The following is an 18,991-nucleotide window of genomic DNA, read 5'->3' on the forward strand; positions in this document are numbered from 1 at the left end:
TATCCTTCCTCTGAATGAGGATTTTCGATTTCAGCCTTGGCACTGATTGCAGGCTCCAGAGCTCAGGGACCAGAGCAAGCTCCCATCTGTCCATCTGCATTTAATCTGCATTGATGGGCCCTACATAAAAACAAAGTGCTTGATGCAGCCATGGTGACTGCGAGATGCACGCTGCTGTCACCTGAAAGACAGCCAAGAAAAATGGGGAGAGGAGAGCTGGTGGCTCCTTTTTCCTCATCTCCTTCCACTCCCTGGAAATTTGCTACTGGTAACAGAAAAAAAAATAAATGGTAAGATACACTAAAACACCCAAGTCTGGGCGCACCGTCAGGGCTGGATTGCTGCTAGTCTCTTCCTGTCTTGACCTGCTGCACTTCTAAGTTCATATGATCACACCTCCCATTCTGTATTCAGTCACTAATGTGATTTGAAAGTGGGTCAAAGTGAAATGCTTGCCATTTTGTTGAAATTTAAATAAAAAGGAAAAAAGCAGAAACAACCAACCCCCAATGCATGGCTTCTCCTTACCCTCACTTTTCTTTTACCATTAACTTATTTATCAGAAGCTATTTAACATATGGAAACCTTCATACGTGAGTAAACATTGTAATAAAAAAAAGCAAAACAAAACAAAAAAACAACACTGCAGAAAGAAAAGGGGGGAAATCCCAGCTTTTTCAGTCCCGTGAAATACATTTGATTCATTCAAAACTGAGAATGAAATTCAGGGATTAAAAAAAATTATCCCACAATCCCAACTATTCTCACATTTTATGTAACGACTCACACTTTTCAGATAACTCAAAAACATACCATGAATGTTAGGTTTATAATAGCATCGTTAACCCTATCAGTTAAATAACAAACACAAAAAAATAAAAACAACAAAAAAAAGAATGTCAAATAGGTGAAAGAGATTTGTACTTCAGTCAGTCAGTGAAAAGGAAATAAAAAGAAAAAAACTCAGAAAATCAAGGTGTGTTGTACACAGGAGGAAGTGGTTTGCTCTCACTTTTGGAGTGTTTGCTCTCACAACTCTGGAGTGTTGTCCGAAGGCCCTGGAGCATCGCAGGCCAGCACCTTGCATCCTCCTGGGGTCCAACGAGGGCGAACAGCATCCCAGCTGCAGTCCGTGGGATGGGTACACACAGAAGGGTGAAAGCTCGGTGCTCGTCTGGCAGTTCAGCAAGCCCTTCCAAGGAGCGTGTGGGCATTGTCTTCCCAGCAACATCTTCCTGGAAGGGGATATGGATTACGGTTTGCTGCAAATAGTCCACTGCTATCATCTTCTCAAAGCTCAGAGATTTTGGATTTGATTTTTACCCACTGTTGCTTTGTCCACTTAGATGTTCCAATCTGAAGCTGTGTCAAAGTGGTCACACCTCCTTGAGGAAGCTTAGGGATGGGAGCCTGGGTTCCTCACGAGCCTCTGCTGCAGGCAGTCCTGCCAGCAAATGGGGACATTTGGCAGAACAGTCACGCTGCTACGTGCTGGTCCAACAGCCCTCCCTCCCTCCCTGCAAAGCAGGCTACAGCCTACAGGGATGGGAGTAGCCCTTGATACCAGGCCACTTACAGTGCTGGGGCTCAGCCCCGAGGACACACGCTCACAGCCGCTTCCCAAACATGGCACAGCTGGAGAGACTGGGATGTGGTAAGCAGGGGTGCAGAGAAGGAACTGGGAAATCATTTAACTGGGTTGAAAACGAATCTCTCCAAATACCTGCCTCCTTTCTCAGCAGCTCAAAAAAAGCAATGCTGCAGAAGGCAGGCTTGCATTTAATAATGATCACAATACCCCAACTCGTTCTTAATAAAGTCTTAAAACTCATTGCCTTCCCCTGTGCTTGTCTCTTTTTAGATCGCTGTCCCTTCCCTCCTCCAAAGTCAGGTGGAGGGGCGCCCGGTGTCGCACCACTGGGACCTAGCAAGTGGGTCAGGCTTGGTACAGGACCTCCAGGGACTGCTCAGCTTCTGCAAGCTGATTAAAAGTTTCCGTATTATTTTCGTCTCAGATGGTTTCAGATGGCTCTTCATTAGGTGCTTTGTGCTAATAGCTCCTTCTCACTCGCGCAGGCGGTGAGAGGGGGGTTTCATCTTTGTGCAGCCTCAGACATCCACAATGTACCAGTCCACATCTCAATCAGCTTCTGGCCTCCCCCCACAGTCCCTGGAGAACAACAGTCATTACCAGAGGGAAACCCCCCTGTTTTAGATGCCTGCCTTAAGATGAGATGGCTCCAAAGCGTTTTGACCTGATAGTTTCAGCTATGCCCAGCACTGCGGGAGAACTGCCCTACCCCAGGGATAGAGGGAGGAAGATGCTGGGGAGTATTAGAGCTCTGAGCATAAAGACAAAGACTCAAATGATCCATCCTGCCTTCAGTACTCTGCAGACCAGTCCCTTTCACATAAGACCTCTACATAATAAGCTCAGTATTTCAGACTAAAGCTGCCACCCTAGAGATTTCCTCTAAAATCAGGGAAAAAGGCATAAAACTTCCAAGGATTCCTTCCTTCCCGAGCTTCCTGATCAAAGCTTTCTTCCACTAGATGCGGCAATCAAGTCACCCCCTTGCCAGCCTTCATCCCAATTAGCCAAATAAACTAAGCTCCTTAAACCTGGAGTTCTGGTTTGGTAATCCCAAGCCATTCATGGCTCTCCTTTGAATTCTTCCTGGCATTTCCCCATACTCTGTCAAGCACAGATAGAGTCAGTGTGTCCCCCTTTAAAGGGACAAACTCATCTCCCTGTTCCTTCTTGCTCTCCAGTTGCGAGATCCCTTCTGTCCCGCTGCTCCACTGAGAGGCCACTTTCACAGGATTACAGGACAACCCCTTCAAGTCCCTCCCCGACACCGTGCTCCCCCGACAGCCTCACTCAGGCTTTGGTCAGAACCTGAATTCTTTGTTCCCAATTACAACGCAATGCATTCAACTGCCATAAATGAGCATAAATGAGGGTTTTTTTGCACTGGCACTATTTAATCAGTGCAAAAACGATTACATCTTTACTACTCAACAGTGTGAGGGAATATTGCCAGACACCGGTATTCAAATCACCTCTGCCATTACACTGCTCCTTCGTGCCCTCCTGGCTCATGACAACCAGCACCTTCCTGAATGAAGACTAGCAGCCAACATGGCTATTCCCAATGACCAGCTGGTTGCAGTCCCCCAACGTGAAAAGCTGTAGAGGTTATGCCCTATGGGTACAGGTTGTCCTGTGCCATTTGGCAAGTGACAGAAAGCAGCCTTGGGTGCATCAAACCATCTTGTCCCATGTACCATGGCCTCACCACAAAACATTTGCCTATTGCTCCAGCCTAGTCTGCAAACCCTGACTGAAGACCGTGTTGAGGTCTTGATAGAAGCCTTGCTGTAGGACAGGAAGGGTCTTGGAGCTCGCTCTTGCAAAGAAAAGTGGGTCCAGGCTGCCACAAAGACACGCCAAGCCTGGGGCATACAACCAGGGATGTGCACTGAGCTGCTAAAGCCTCCGAGTGCTGAGTGGCAGCATGTCAGAAGCCACATTTGGAGCTCAGGGACTCCTACGCAGCCAGGCAACTACGGTGTTTCCTTACTGCCAGCTCCTGCAGCCCCACTTCAGTGGCTTGCAGATGGAGTAACTGGACACTAACAAAAGCACATGTGCTGCCTGATGAGCTTTACCCCTGTCTTTGCCTTGTAGGATCCCATGTTGCACAATTCCCACGGGGAACAGAGAATAGACAGTTGGCTATGCTGCAGCGATGAGCTGGTCCTCAGATGTTTGTTCTATCAGGGCTGGCGTTAGGCATCATACATTCCTGTGGTCACAGAAGGCCCACAATAATTAAGGTAGAGTTGCTTTTGCCACACATACTGAAATATATACATACCATCCAGCTTTGATGTGAGGACATCAAATGAGGCACTAATCACTTCCTATGCTGTCAAAAACTGGCTCTTCCACCGGCTGTCAGCATCTCTTCACCACTGCATGACTTGCTGGAGCCTTCCAAAGAACATGAAAATTTTTATACGTTTTTTGCCCTCTCTATCAAAACTCTCAAACCATCAAAAAGAGGGAAAATGGAGATTCTCAAGCACAAAATATCAAGCAAGGACACACCAGAAGGATAACAGAGCATCCCAACATAACTTTCTGCTGCAGTCAAATGGATGAAACCTACAGTAAAATGCAGCTCAAGGTCTACTTGTTTTCCCGCTCTAGACGACACAGTGGAAAAGTTATTTCGGTTGAAAACAAAAAATTTTACAAACATACACCACATACACCTATCTGTGTAACTTGTAAGGAAAACACATTTATTTGGTTACAAAAGTAGGGTTTTTCTGCCACTTGCAAAGCTTGCTGCAGTTTCACAGTGATAAATATTTCCACAGCAGAGACTCTGAGTGGCCACAGCAAAATCCACTTCAAAACCTCCTCTGCAAGACAGGCCCAGTAAAAGACAGCTCGCTACTGACTACATCTTCCAACTTTTTGTTTCCAAATTTCTGTGGTTGGAAGCACTGATGGAATAAAAAAACCCTCTTTTTTTTTTTTTTTAAAAAAAAAAAAAGAAAAAGAAACAAACCCAAAATGGCAAGCAGCCCAGAAGGCTACAAGCCCAGACACCTCTCAGGTGAAAAATATTTATGTTGAGCACTGAATTAACGTGAGATCTTCATTTCTTGTATCTTGTTAAAAGTGCAGCATTTGACAACAACCCCAGTGATTAAAGTTCCTTCACCCACAGACCTACAACAGCCCAAGTGACAGCCTTGAGATTTTTCTGTAACATCAGCCCGTGTCAGAGGGTGGGAAGGGGCTTCAGGCACCATGTCATAAATCCACCTCATCCCCGTTCATCACTAATAACCATATTCATATTTAATAAAACCAAGCCAGATGATTCATTTCAACAATGCCTTTTATTGCCACTTTCTAAGAGATGTTTTCTCACCCTCTGCATTTTACTCTCCACCTGCACTCGTGCTATGGCCAAACCCAGGCTGAAAAGCAAATTCTCTGGGCAGTTTTCTATGGCCCCATGGCCCAGCCTCTACCAGGATGAGCCTGGCTCAGTTTTCTGCTCCCTGCATGGAGGGATTAGTCTCATCAGAGCACGCAGAGGTGCAGCTCCAGCCCATAGACGTAATCAGTGTGGTGCTGCTCATAAAGGTGCTGAGTGTTTGTGCAGAGTGTCTCAGGGGCATTTGAGGTACACACTTAATTACACGCTGTTATGGCCATACTCCCTGTAGCACCCAAGCTTGAAAGGTGATGGCAGTAACACTTCTGTCCAAGGCTTGCTCAGCCATCTGGGAGCTCCTGCTACCTCCGTGGCACACAGGACTACGGCAACAGGAGCAGCACACATGCCTACAAGAACGGGACGTGTAGGCTTATGCATTAAGACACCCATCTAACAGGCCAGGTCTACACAAACCATCTAGTGCTTTATCACATGTGAACCTTCAGCCTCTTCTAAGGCACAGGTCAGCCGCAATTCTTTAAGGTTTAAGGCACTGTCATTTTGTGCATGGAAGCTCTCCCATCATTTAAAATCCTGTTTTGTGTCAAAGTGTACAGGTGCAATCCAAACTCACGCAGCTTGCCTGAAACCAAAAGTGCACCTGAAACAGGAGTAGCTGGATCCCATTTCTGTACCCACAGACCTGCAGAAATTAATGCTGCTGTCATGACGTAAAGATGCTGTATGTCCACATAACTGCACTGACAGTAAAGGGATTCATACTTAGCAGTGGTTCAGCTGAAAAGGCACTGCTTCTGAAAAAAGCCTAAAGCACAGATTTTTCAGGTTCTGGGGAACCAACAGTTAAAGCTCTGCTTCCAAATAATCCACCCTGAAGCAGTCATAGCAGGCAAAAGCAGTGATCCCAGCAGCTCAGCAGTGTAGACGATACAGTGAAACGCCACAGCCAGTTTAAGTATAAGCCTCACAGTTTCCATTACTGCTACTGTAATGATTCTGAAACTCTCATTTATTTTTCACCATTTAGCTGCTAGTTTGTGGCAATTTTTTTTTTTTTTGGGGGGGGGAAAAAAAAAAAGAACCCAAAACCCCAGAGACAGCCCATCCTTGACAGGAACAGTCCTGGCATGCCTGGAATGCATAAAACCACAAAAGAGCCATTTCTGTTCATATTACTCCTTATGAAACCCCCTTTTAAAGAGGACTCGGCACTGGAGGCTTCAGCCACTCAACAGACCCCCCTTCAGGATTGCCTTTCGCTTTGAAATGTGACTTATCAGTCAAACCCCAGGCAGGTTTGTGTATCTGACTGTTGTGTCCTTTGCTTTGAACTCAGGGACCGTTATGTACACAGCCGCCAAACTGGTCAAGCCTTTTCCCTCCCCTCCTTTGTCCCCAGGTTCAGGGTAGATAAAAGCCGCACTAGGCTCGCTGCCCTACCAACGCCAATTTGACTGTTAATTTTACATTTAAGAAAAACCAAATAACAAAACCCAACACCACATACAACGATTATCACCGTTACCCACACAAAGGCCAGAGCAACCACAGTGTGATTCAACAAGACCCGGGCTGCAGCGGGTATCTCTGGACACACACAACAATATTCTCTAGGCCATGCAGTGGTGCAGCTCTCTCTTGCTCTGACACGTCTTTTTGTTGCATTGCTTCTACAAGTCTTTTTTTCACCCTCACAACTTGTTCTAGCATCAGTGTGGTGCTGCTGCTGGCAGCAGGGTGGGAGCATGGTGCAAGTGAGGCTTTGACCAGCCCCCTGCACTTATAGGGATACCTATAGGGCACAGGCTGGGCAGATACAAATTTGCTTTGCTGGAGCGAGGAGGTGACCAACTCGTGTTGCTGCATTAGTGCAGTGCTAAGCATGGCCTCTCTTGAGGTGCTTCAGGAGGGTCAAATCCTGCTCCTGTTTAAGTTCCTAAATAAACTTTTGCTGGCTTCAATTTGTTCTCTACCTCCCCTCTTCCTCCCCTGACCTTCCTGAAGGTTTCTGGGATCACCTTCCCAGGCAGATCATCGCCACAGGCACATGGCAATCTGCAGCGTGAGATTCATGTCCAGTTTGAACACCAGAAAGCACCACCGCAATGCAGGGCAAAGCTGAAACACAGGGACTGTTAACCCCGACTTCTAACACCTACAGCCTTTTGTCCATGCAGACTGACATGGAGCCCTGCAAAATCCAAGCAGCACTGGTAGGTCATAACCAAGAGGTCTGGCAGGACAAACGTTAAAGACTAAGAAAAAGCAAGAAAAGAAGTATCTTGTACAGAACTGAAAAGAAGAAAAAATTGATAAGCAGGAATTCCCCAGTGGTCCAAGTTTATGGGTGTGATTGCTTTCAGGACTTTTTTTTTTTTTTTTTTTAACACTTTGATTTGCATACAAAGCATCTCTAACAGGAAATATCAGCTGTCCTGGAAAAAAAACACAAGAAGGATAAGGATTTTTGCTGTCAAGGGTAGGATGGCTTTCGGCACCGCATGACATGCCAGAAAGCCTCCCTCCTGACAAAAGCAATTCGCAGCGGCACATTGGAGTTCCTCCTCACTCCCAGCTCTGTGTCCCATCCCTGGGGCAGCAGCGCATGATGCAGCTCCTCAGGAGAGCTTCCATAGTTAGAAAACCTGAAAACGAAAGAAAAACAAGCAGGTGAGTTGATTTGCATTCCAGATTTACAATTAACACGGCACCGAATTAGCTTGTAGGAAGTGGAAGAGTATAAAGGAAAACCGCCAACTTGAAAATGCAAATCTTCACCCTACTACAATTGCAAGCCACAGCTAGGATTCCTATGAGCTAGGAAGGTGCTAGTAAGAACACATTTTTCACTACTTTTTCAATGTGGTCACTTTGTGAACTTGACAGTGGCTTGTGCTATGTGGCTTCATTCCTATCCTATATATAGTCGGTCTCGTTTCCTGAACAGAACATGAATGGAAAAAGCAGAAAACCTTTAAAACAATTGTACAGGTCTTTCTGTCTTTTCTTTCTCCTTTTTGCCTTTTATTTCTATCACACTGCACTAAAAAAAACCCAGCACTTTTAAAATTAGTACAGGATTAAAAAAAAAAAAAAAATCAATCTTTTCCCAAGGCTCTTGGGTCTTAAAGAATATAGGTTGCCTGCTCTGAAACTCATACACTAACTGTTGGCAGCAAAAAATGAAACTGTGGCATTTTTTTCAATATGTGATATACACATATATGTGTAAAATTGCTCCATACATGGCTACCAGAAATTGTATTTTGTCCCCAGCAGTGAGCACAGTGAGTGAGATTTGTTCAACAACCCTTTGCAGTGGTATTGCAGAACCTCAGCTCTCTGTGGCCATCAACAGTCCCCGCTCCACAGGAAGCACAGCGGCGAGTAAAAACTTGCTTCACAGATGAGTAAGTGAGATGGCGGTAATTATAACACTACAACTCTTTGAGTTATTCTGCAGAACTCAGTTCATCACCTTATCTGTCCGGGCTTGGTCCCTCTCCTGGTGGAAGCCCACATCATTAGCAGTGAGAAGAGGAACCAGGGTTCCTCCATGCTCCTCTTCCCTCCTGGCTGCTGAGAAACACTCCAGCCTTTCAAGCACAGGGATAGGTCCTATTTAAGAGATCACCTAGACACAGCCCAGAGTCCCAGCTGAGCAGCTCTGCCACCGCTCGAGGGCTAGCCTGGCTGTTTTGGGGACCACAGGCCAACTGCAACCTTTAGGGAAGAAACTGCAGCAAAGACCAACAGCATCCTGGGCTGCAGGAGCAGGAGCACAGGTAAGAGATCTCAGCCTCATTAGACCACATGTAGGTATTGCATCCGGTTTTGGGCCCCCTGTACAAGAAACACATTGACAAACCAGCGCACAGTGCAGTGGAGGAGCACCAAGATCGCCAGGCGCTGGCAGACTTGCCTGGAAAGACGAGCTGAGGGATCTGGGCTCATTCAGCCAGAGGAAGAGATGGCACTGAGGGATCCAGCAGCAGCCCTCAGCACCTGCAGGGAGGTTACTGAGAACACTGAGCCAGGTTCTCCTAGCGGTGTCTGACAGAAGAATGAGAGACAACAGGCATTATTTGATACAAGAGTGGTACAGACTGGATGTTAGGAAAAACTTTTCTATGTGGTAGGTCAAGCTGTGGAGCTGGCTGTGCACTCTCATCCTTACACGTTTTCAAGACCTGACTGAAGTCATGGTCTGATCTCACAACTGACCCACCTGAGGTCCCTTTCAGCCTGAATTATCCTGCAGTCCTACAAGCCATCTCCTAACTGCCACCAGTGCAGAGGCTTCAGAGGAAAGGGTGGGAATCACTCAGTGCTTGGTTACTGTGATATCCCCCAAGCAAAAGAGTTAAAAGAAACCACCACATCCCATGACCACAAGGGCCCAGAAGGTACCCCCAGGCACTGTACCTTGTGTTCCCTCTGTAACATGACAAACCACACTTCTGCATGCAGTCCCTCAGTGATCCACATGCAACTGTCCCTCTCAGTTTGGGCACCAGCGGCCAAGGAAGCTCTGCAGCACATACCAGAGCGGTGCTGGAGGGCAGTCCCACCCACCCACACACATCATTACAGAACACGCAGGATTTCCTAAGCCCTGTGTATAGTGCTGCCTATAAAAAGGCTCTCTGTACTGCCCAAGGCTGCAGCCTCTGTTCCACGGGATGGAGATCCCTCAAGAAGCCTTCCCTCTGCCCTGCAAGCTGCAATGCTCTGGTGCAGGATAAGCAAGCTACGCTGCCAGCATGGCCTTCTCCTCCTCTCCATCCCTCATGTCGTAAAGGGTGTTGGAGCAATGTCTTCCTTCCAGTCAAAATAACTGGTGTGGCTCGGAGACACGAAATGTTACAACCGAGAAGATACAAAGGGACCTTACAGCCAGCACTGCGGAGCTCTGCCTTCCCAGAAGAATCCATACAAAGCATGAAGCAACTGTCATATGCACCAGGTGGGCAGGAGAGGAAGAGGTGGAAGAGAGGTTCGTCTCCTCGCCCCAGGTCACCCAGGAGGTTGATGGCAGAGCCACGAACCGATCTCCTCACCTCTATCCCAGAGCCTTGATGCTCCCACTCCTCTTCACGTCTCTACTTGACAGCCAAACCGTGCTAGGGGGTAAAGCTGTCCTCCTCACACTGCACATAAGCACATTTCTTTTTGGAGACCAAAGCCTAAGGGATGCCAGCTCCCAGCTAGAAGTCAGGCTTGACCAAAATAACATCTTTCAAAAATGCAAACCTGCACCCACATTAAGAAACCTGTCCAGCTTTGAAGATACACTGGCCAAAGTGTTTTAAGATGTGCTCTATTCTCACAGGGCCTTAAAGGGCTCAAAGGGTTTATCCACATGTGGGTTTTTTTGTACTTGGAAGTGAGACCAGTAAGCATTTTTATACCTACCTATTCATAGGGTTTTATTTTCAGTACAGAAGAGGGTATCAGACCACTCAGTTTCAACTCCTGCTGAAACTCCTGTGTGACCCAGGATGGCTAATTTCAAGCAGTTTCTGAGCCCCTGTAGTGACTTGTGCTGGCCTAAATTTCTGTAACTGCATGCATACCGAGGTCTGCACAAATCAGCGAGAGAAACCACAGCTTCAGTCAAAACCAGTACCTTGGTACAGAAATAAAGATTAAAAACCTCATCTCCACCTCCTCGTTGATAGGTGAGGTCTTAAAGCCAGATATGTCTTCAGAAACAGGCTCCCCCCCCTCTTTCCACCCTCTCCTTCCTCCATCCTTTGAGCAAGGTCTCAGGGCAATACTTTGCAGCCTTGTTCGCCAGAGGAGAAGGATGCTTTCTGTCTGGGAAGCCGGGAAGACTGTGTCGGAGCAAAGCAGACCCTGGGCATGCAATTACCCAGGCAGCAGCAACAATATGCTAATTCACTGGATCCCTCTGAAACGAAGCACAGTGCAAGTCCCTGGAAAAAGTGAAAAGGAGCCTGTTAAGGAAACTGTGTGAAGGCCTTGTGCACAGCAGCCCCTTGGAGTCCAGACAAGGACGGACTTTGCACAGACATCGTTTTTAGAGCCGAACTGGCAGCCAGCATGCCTCCTCTTCCCGCCACGGAGCATCCAACAGGAGCAAGGGGAACCACCCTCAATGCCAACAGGTCACTCCTGTCCATGGGACAACATCCTTAAGGAGCTGCAAACACATGGAATAGCCCTGCAAGGGACGCCTCACCTGGGTAAGTTCACCCTGGACAGATCATGGTCAAATGGCCATGATGCCATGTGCCCTCTCTCAGTGTCCAGAGTTTTCTCGCACTTTCAGGAGTGCTGTCTCCTCCTTGGTGTCATCAGCTGCCAAGGTCACATCCCAAGCTCTGCCACTCTGTTCAGGTGCTCAAAGGTCCCTAGATAACTCCAGTCCTCCAACAACAAAGCCAACATAGCAAGAAGAGGAGAACACTGAAATGGTCCTTTGGTGAGTTTACTGTGAGAAGTCAATGCCCTCAGAAGGTCCACACTGACTGACTACCCCCTGGTGCACCAGCCTTCTGACTATGACTGACCAATTCCTCTAACCTCCAACTAGAAGCTATGGCCCCATGCCAGCATCGTGACAGGCGCAGTCTTGCACTCCTAAACCAGGAGGGATGCCTTGCTGCGGGCAGAAAAACCTGCCTCCCTCCTTGGGAAAAGGGGCATAGGAAGGACCAAGAAGGTCTCTGCTGTCTCCCTATGTTGGACAGGCTGCCCACTCGCATGCTTTTAGTGAAGCTTTCAGATGATTACAAGCCTCCTTGAGGAGGAGCAATGATTTCCATCAAAGGCCAGCACAGTTTTAAACCTGAGCAGCCTCTCGTAGGGAGTTTTCTATTGTAATCCATGCAAAGATTAAACTCTGCCAAGTGGAAGAGTTGCACACCAAAGCTCTTTCTGCATGAGGTTGTTGACCACTGAGCTGATATATTGAGGTCAGAGGCTCATCTGTGCCAACACACTTCTTCAGGGACATAAGCGTGGCTTTCGTGCGTATATACATACGACTGTTATCCAATGAGGCAGGGGCAACCAGTTTAACTACAAGAAGTTAACATTCAGCCCTTAGGGTGCACCAAAACTCCTGGGTTCCTGCAGAAGCAGGATCAACAACAGCAAACATCTAGAGAAAATATTTACCAGCCTCTGCCATGTGCTGGCTTTTTTGGAGAGGTTGTTTTTTGAGTGCAAGGCTAAGAAAAAACAGTGTTGGCTCTTGTTTAAAAATAGATTTGTTTGGCACGGACTAGGTTTGGAGAAGATGGGGAAAGGAAAGCACAACATGGAGCTGCAAAGACACCAGCGGCAAGCCATGAGCCCTGGCCTTTGCAGAGCTCCTGGTGGCTGTCTTAAAACTGAAGCACTTCTCACCAGATAATGTATCTCAGATGAGATGAGTTTCCTGAAAAGCACTGCCAACACACGGTTAAAAGCTCAGTTCAGACAAGCAGCGACACAAATCCGCTTCTGGGTTTTGAGCTGAATATTCAACGCTTTCCATGTTTGCTCACTCACAGGTTATCTGGGCTGCACAATCAGCAAAACTCCCACAAAAACACTCGCTGGGGCTCAGCTATGAGGCAGTCTGTAATGGAGCTGTTCTAGAGAAAAACATAAGTGTTATCGTGCATGGGGCTGTCCCAATACAATTAGTCATACCTGATGGAGAGATATGCACCCTTGCAGGACTCTTAGCACCTTTTCAACAGATGAAGTCAAAATGAAAACATCCTAACTATCAACAACCAACCTGAAAGCTGAATCATGAATCCCAAAAGCAGCCTCAATGCTACAAAGAGATGTCTTCTCCACAGAAGCAGACAGCCGGGTTCCCTCCATCTGTCTTCCGTTTCTTCTTCCCGTATAATTTCCTGATGTTACCCAGTGAAATAACATTTCTTCTTTCACCTCCCCACTCAAGAGACCATTCACTGCTCTGGCTGAGGGGTGCTGTGGAAAAGAAACTGCACCCAAGGAAAAGGCCAGAGCTTCAATGGTGGGAAACAACATCCTGGTTGTCTCCTGTGCATGACCTTGGACAAGTTCCCCAATGCCACTTGGCCTCACTTCCCCACTGAAACAGCAACTTCCTCACCACGCTGGGTGACTACCCCTAGGATGTGTGCGGTAGGCCTGGTGTTACCAACCTGGGCTTAACACTGATAATAATCAGAAGAGATTGATGGTGTGTCTGAGCTTCCCTCCCATGTCAGCATCTTGTTCAGTAACATGGCGATCTTCAACACAACCCAGACCATGGTTTCATGCAGCACTTCTATACTCGTGTGCTTCACAAATGTCTCTGTTGGTGTCCTAGCTCCAAAGGTTTTGGCAAACATTCCTTACCACAAAAGCATCACTGACAGGCTGGTGGCTCAGGAAATCCACCTTCTCTCTTCACCGCCTGACAGACACAATTTCACAGGACGTTTTTTTGCATTGACAGTAGCGAGCGATAGAGTAGACTGCCAAATGAATGGGAGGAGTTCAGCTCATGGCTGGTACCAGAGGCAGAACATTGAGATGCAACTCAATTGTTGAACTTCTCCAGCTGGGAGGCTTACCTGGCCAGGAGGCACCACACCGACCTCACAGGGATCCTGTGGTCACTGCCTTCAGGAAGGACACTGGTGCTTGGCAGGTTCTACGCACATGTGCATGACAGTGGGGGCGAGAGCAGACAGCCGGTGGTTCCTCTTGTTAGCCATTATGAAATTCACTTGGAAACAAATATATTTTTCAAAGGACTCCTCCCTGGTGCTGACAAGTATTTTGAGATACCATACACACTGCCAGGACTGTTAGCGAGGTGCAAGGGGAAGCACAACCTGCTCCGAGGGGTTGCCGGCAAGGCCAGGAGCTGCCTAGTGGCTCTGCATCCATGGCAGAGATCAATAACCAAAGCCAAATCTTCCAGATTTGGATAATTCCCAGGCAAGTCTCAGCCAAACCCACATATCTACGCTCACACCAAAGAGCAGAGACACATCAAGAGCAAAGAGCAATTGCAGTAGGTTGCCATGGCAGTGTGCATGGGTGATTTTATCACCCTTATCAGCTGCAACAGCATTTAGGCCCATTATCAGAGAACACCCGAGTATTTTTTTTAAGGATGCAATAGGTGGGAGAAGCAGAAAATCAGTCAGCCAGAAGCCGGCAGACAGCACACAAAGCAGCAGCCCTTGCTTTGAGCAAGCTGCCTCCTGTGGGCACACGTTTACCCTGCCCTGGGCTCACACTGGAGTCCACAGGTGATGCAGCGCTCCCCAGCAGCCCCCCAGCCCAGGAGAGCTCTCCCCTGCACGGAGGGATGCGCAGCCCTCCGGGGAGCACGGCGACAGCGAGCGGAGGGCGTTCGCCTGCGCTCCCTGCAGCGCTGATGGAAGTAGGTCAATCCTTCTGCTTTGCTGAACCTTTTGGCAGGTTGGTGCTGTGTTGCCGTTGTCGCTTGCAGCTTGTCATTTGTGCTGCGCGGCAGCCACGTCGTTCAGAAGTTAACAAATTCAATACATCTAATTAAATCAACCTTGGCATCCATTCAAAACCCATCTCACTGCCTTTTTTTTTTTTTTTCCTTTTTTTTCCCGCTTTTTATTCCCTGCTGTTGGTGGTGAAGAGACAAACCAGAGGAGAGATGCAATAGTGGGTTGCTAAGGGGCGAGACGGTTTTCATCTCTTGGCTATTTCCCTGCTGCTCTCCTGTCGTTGCAGAGATGCTTTGTTCTCCTTGAGGGAACGCAACAAACCCACGTGGCATCACTCCTTACACCCCTTCCCTCCTCCCCCACCCCAGACAAAATAACCTTTTCCATCTTCTTGCAGGCTTTGCAAACAGAGTCTAACACACACCGGTGACCTTTTGGCTCCTCTGCTGACACTCGCCACACAGAATGCAGGCTTGGAAAGCCAGCCAAGCTGGCATGGCTGGCAAAAGGAAGGCATATCAAAGCATGGCTTGCAGCACCTGGGCTGGGCTGGACATGCTGTAAGGTGTGAGCACCACCTTCCACCATCAGCCTGAGCAAAGCCAGAAAGCAGCGGGGAGGCCACCAGAGATGGCTCACCCCAGCCAGGGTCTCCTCCGGCTGCTCTCCCATGCAGCTCCCAAGCTCCTCCTTACACTGCTTGATGGATGTGGTCATGAACATGGGCTCACACCAGAGAAGCAATCCAAGACATGCTAGCGGATGGCAACAGAGCTCTTGAAAAGCACCACAGGATGTGGAGCTGCCATTCAGACAGCACCCTCGGTGACACAGGGAGATACCAGCAAGCTGCCCATACCTGTCATCTTCTGCAGCCCAACGCGGACACTGGGACCACCATGTCCAGCCTCTCCTGCCTCTTCACTGTGGCAGATCCTTCCTCCTCCACTACCTCTTCCACTTCTGCCATGTCCTCCCTATTCTGAGACCACTGCCTGGAAGGCAGGAACGGTGGCACAGCCTGCTGCCCTTCTGTGCCGTGACTCACAGATGCCAGCAAAACCACCACTCCTGGCTGTGGGAGTTTAATTGAAGGCACCTGGATCATCCCAGAAGAGCACACCTCTGATCCTTGGTGCAAATTTGCTGTCTTTTCCATATCCTTCAGGTATTCCATAGCATTGCTGGGCTGGGGAACCAGGGCTAAGGAATATACCAGGTGCCAGCAGACCAAGGCTATGTTGTTTCCTCCAACCAAGTACTGTTTCCTCCTTAGCTTGATACTAAAGATCTCTCTGGCAAAGAGAGAAGAGGGTTATATCTGGATGGCAGCACTTTGCTCAGCAAATTCATCTACAGTCTGTTCCTTGCTATTACCTCAGAGCCATCCTTGACCTCCCTGCTCAAAAAGCAGTTGTTTACCTTCCCATATCTGCACTATTTCCTCTCCTTTAGCCCATCCTCCCTTGAAATAATTCCTAAAATATTCAGTCCTAGGCAGCTCTTCCTCCAGACTCCTGAAACAATGCCGTGCTGTGGTGTTACTTTGCTCGCCAGCAGAAGTGGGTGCTTTGGAAGATCTCCGGCTCCTCGCGCCGCAGCTGCAGCAGTTAGGTGCTGCTCTCCTTCACACAAAACCTACTGCTCATCCTTTTCTCAGCACTATGAAAGCAGTCTGAAAAGCCAAGCACTTTAAACTCCTCTGGGATGAAAGGCACCAGAAAAGTGTAAAATACCCCTCTCCCCCATGGCAGCGGATGTTACAAAAGTTTCTCCGTGAGCGCAGGAATTCATTTCTCTGTAAGCAAGCTCCCCCTCCCCACACAGTAATGACAACGTGTGATGCTCTGCCCAGATGCTCTGCCCAGCTCGGGGCCAGCTCTCCCCTCTGCCCCCTCCCTCGCCTTTTGCATGTGGGCCATGCACGCCCCAGGCCGCACACCAGTAGAGAAATACTTCTGGGTCAAAGGAAAGAAACGGGGAGTAGAGGATACCGATTCAGGGCAATTACCCTGGCTGCTGTGAATCAGCACGCCTTCCCTGACACCACCACTGCCAGAGCCTCTCCCATTCGCTGACCTGCTCTGTGAAAAATACATTTGCATTTTAATTTACATTTCCTTAACACTGATCAGGTATGAGCAGGGCATTTACCTACCCTATTTACCTACCCTCCGTACTGCAGAAGCCTGTCGCAGCAGTACAGGAATGCAGAGGAAGAGGCAGCCTTGGAGGAGATGCTGGTGACCGCAAGAGTTGACAGACAGCAGGAAGACCAAATACCACATGGCACTACATTTCAAGCAGTGGTCCCTCACACTGCCAGATTTAGTGGCAACGGTCCATTGCATAGCCAAGGGGAGTGCGAGAATCTGGTGGATTTAGCACCGGGGTGGATGGGAACTGCTGTAACTTTCAAACTCAGAAAGAGATAGAAGGTGGTTTGTTCAGGGGTACAAAAGTTCACACGAGCAGTCACAAGAGATGGACATCTTTCCTGCAACCCTTCAGGCAGGCCCTATCTGGAGGAAGACCGCAGTTATGCGGGTAAGGTCACATATTTCGGCTTGCCTGCTTTCCCTCACCCTGTCGAAGGGCTGCAATAACCATCTTCTGGTGGAAGCTCCTTGTGAAATGACCCAGCAGGGGACATGCCCAGGGTCCTCCTTGCTGGGCCACGTGCCCGTGGTGGAACCACAGCAGAGACTCCAATTTCCTACCGCAAGCCCCTGCCACACTGGGTCAAGTGCTGCCTCCAGCAAGCCACATGGCTGCAACCATGACGGGGGGCACGGAGAGGGGAAGGAGCTACGGCTCCTGTTGCAAAAATGGAGAAGGAGCTGATTCCAGGTGTTCTGCACCCAGACAACAACCTTCTCTCTGTTCTCCTCCTTCCCTCTACCTGCCACCATCTCTGGCAGCAAGGAGCCCGTTCAGCTGCTCCTTTGCTGAGGCATCACAGGGTATCCACTAAGCACAGAGCAAATGCCAGGGCCAATGGGGTTCTGGCCTCTTTGCAGGGAGTTCTGCGGTTGGCCTTCTCCAGAGGATGAGGTGGTATAGGGAAGTCCCATCTCCACATTGTACATCATTGCTCCTGTCAGAAAGGACACAGTTTACAGTGATGGGATCTGGATTGCTGAAAGACATCCAGTTTATACGTCTACAGCAGGGACCTAGGAGTGGCTGGAGCACACACAGGGCAGCAGCGATTTGCACTTCCAGGGTGAGAAAGAAACCAGATGCCTTTGGCACTAACAAACACACACTGCGTGTCTGTGACTGCATGTGACATAGTGTCCTCAGAGAAACAGCTCAGCATCCCCTTCACACTCAACTGTTTTCTCCTTGCACAAACATCTGATGCAAGCAAGCCAAAAATATAAACTAATTATAATGCATTTGCTTTTTTATGTCACCTAGGCATATAAGGGGCCAAACAGTAGAACAAGTGAACAATCCGTGTGCCCCTGGCGCAAACAGAACCAGCAAGGGAGGGTCACCACCACTTCAGCAGCAATTTCTCTACCTTGCATCTTCCTCTCGCCCATTCTAGGTGACGGGTCTAAAGTAATGTATTGTCAAAGACGGGAGAAAAAAGCCCAGAGGACTGATGTTCCCAGCGCCCCCGGATCCTGTGCACACTTTCAGCTCTTCTAGGTACCACAGAGCAACAAACACCAGCCTGCTCTGGGGCTGGCCCGCGTCTCATCAGAGCTACTTCCAACCCCAACTCAGCCAGAACTCCCCACGTGGGCTCCCTACCCTTCCTGGCTTCTTAAAACAAGATCCTCTTCATGTCCACAAGCCCAGCCTACCATGCCCACCGATGTCTACAAAGCACTCTGATAACTAAGCAGCGCGGGCCAGCCCGCCAGTGATTCAGCCAGCCCCAGGCCAATGGCTGGGACGTTTCACACCGCCGCTGTCACCGCCACCAACGTCTCCATCGCCGGCAGGAGCCCTGCGGGGCCGCGACAGGAAACCGGGTCTTAATCACCATCTCACTTTTCATTCCCCACTTTAGTTCTGCTATTTTAGCAGCTGCTGCAAGCTGGCTCCACACTTTCAGATGAGCAACCGTTAGGGTACAGGGTTTAGCTCAACTGTTTTCAGGCTGCAACTCCGAATGCAAAGAAAAATGTGAAGCTGGGGGAGGCTGGGGGTTAGAAATCAGGCAGCGATCAAGGCTTTAAGACACAACCAAGCCAGCAGCAGCCTCCTGCCCAGGTTGACATTGCCTGCACTACCTGGAGCAGCCAGCCTGGTGAGTCCATACAGGCACAACGCTGGCACTGGGTGGACCTACTGGCCTGGGCTGCTGCCCACTTGGGACAGTTGTGCAACATGGTCTGATGCAGATGCATCTCCAGGTGCTTCCCCTTCTCCTTGTTCATGATACATCTATAGATCTGTGGCAATACCAGGGACAGGCTTATCAGCTAACTGCTCAGCCTCTGTGGCAGCCAGGGAAAATTCCCCTTGCAGGGGGGAAGTCTACTGCCACTGTAACCTGTGCAGATGGCAGAGCCAGCCCCTGTACACCTGCACCAGGGACCATCTACAAGGGAGAGA

The 18,991-nt window shown here is 48.8% G+C and overlaps 1 long non-coding RNA gene across 9 annotated transcripts in view; it reads right to left on the reverse strand.

Moving 5' to 3' along the window:
- The window catches only part of LOC308060715, a 228,783-nt gene that overhangs the window by 80,592 nt on the left and 129,200 nt on the right, over positions 1-18,991 (reverse strand). For 6 of the 9 annotated variants that reach the window (XR_013926849.1, XR_013926850.1, XR_013926851.1 and 3 more), the window contains one exon: positions 1,034-7,630. This is a non-coding gene — a long non-coding RNA (uncharacterized lncRNA). The remainder of the gene's footprint in view (positions 1-1,033; positions 7,631-18,991) is intronic. The other 3 variants (XR_013926855.1, XR_013926856.1, XR_013926857.1) reach the window with 3 other exon arrangements.

The sequence above is a fragment of the Falco punctatus genome (assembly GCF_963210335.1).
Source record: "Falco punctatus genome assembly, chromosome: 3".
Taxonomy (NCBI): Eukaryota; Metazoa; Chordata; class Aves; order Falconiformes; family Falconidae; genus Falco; species Falco punctatus.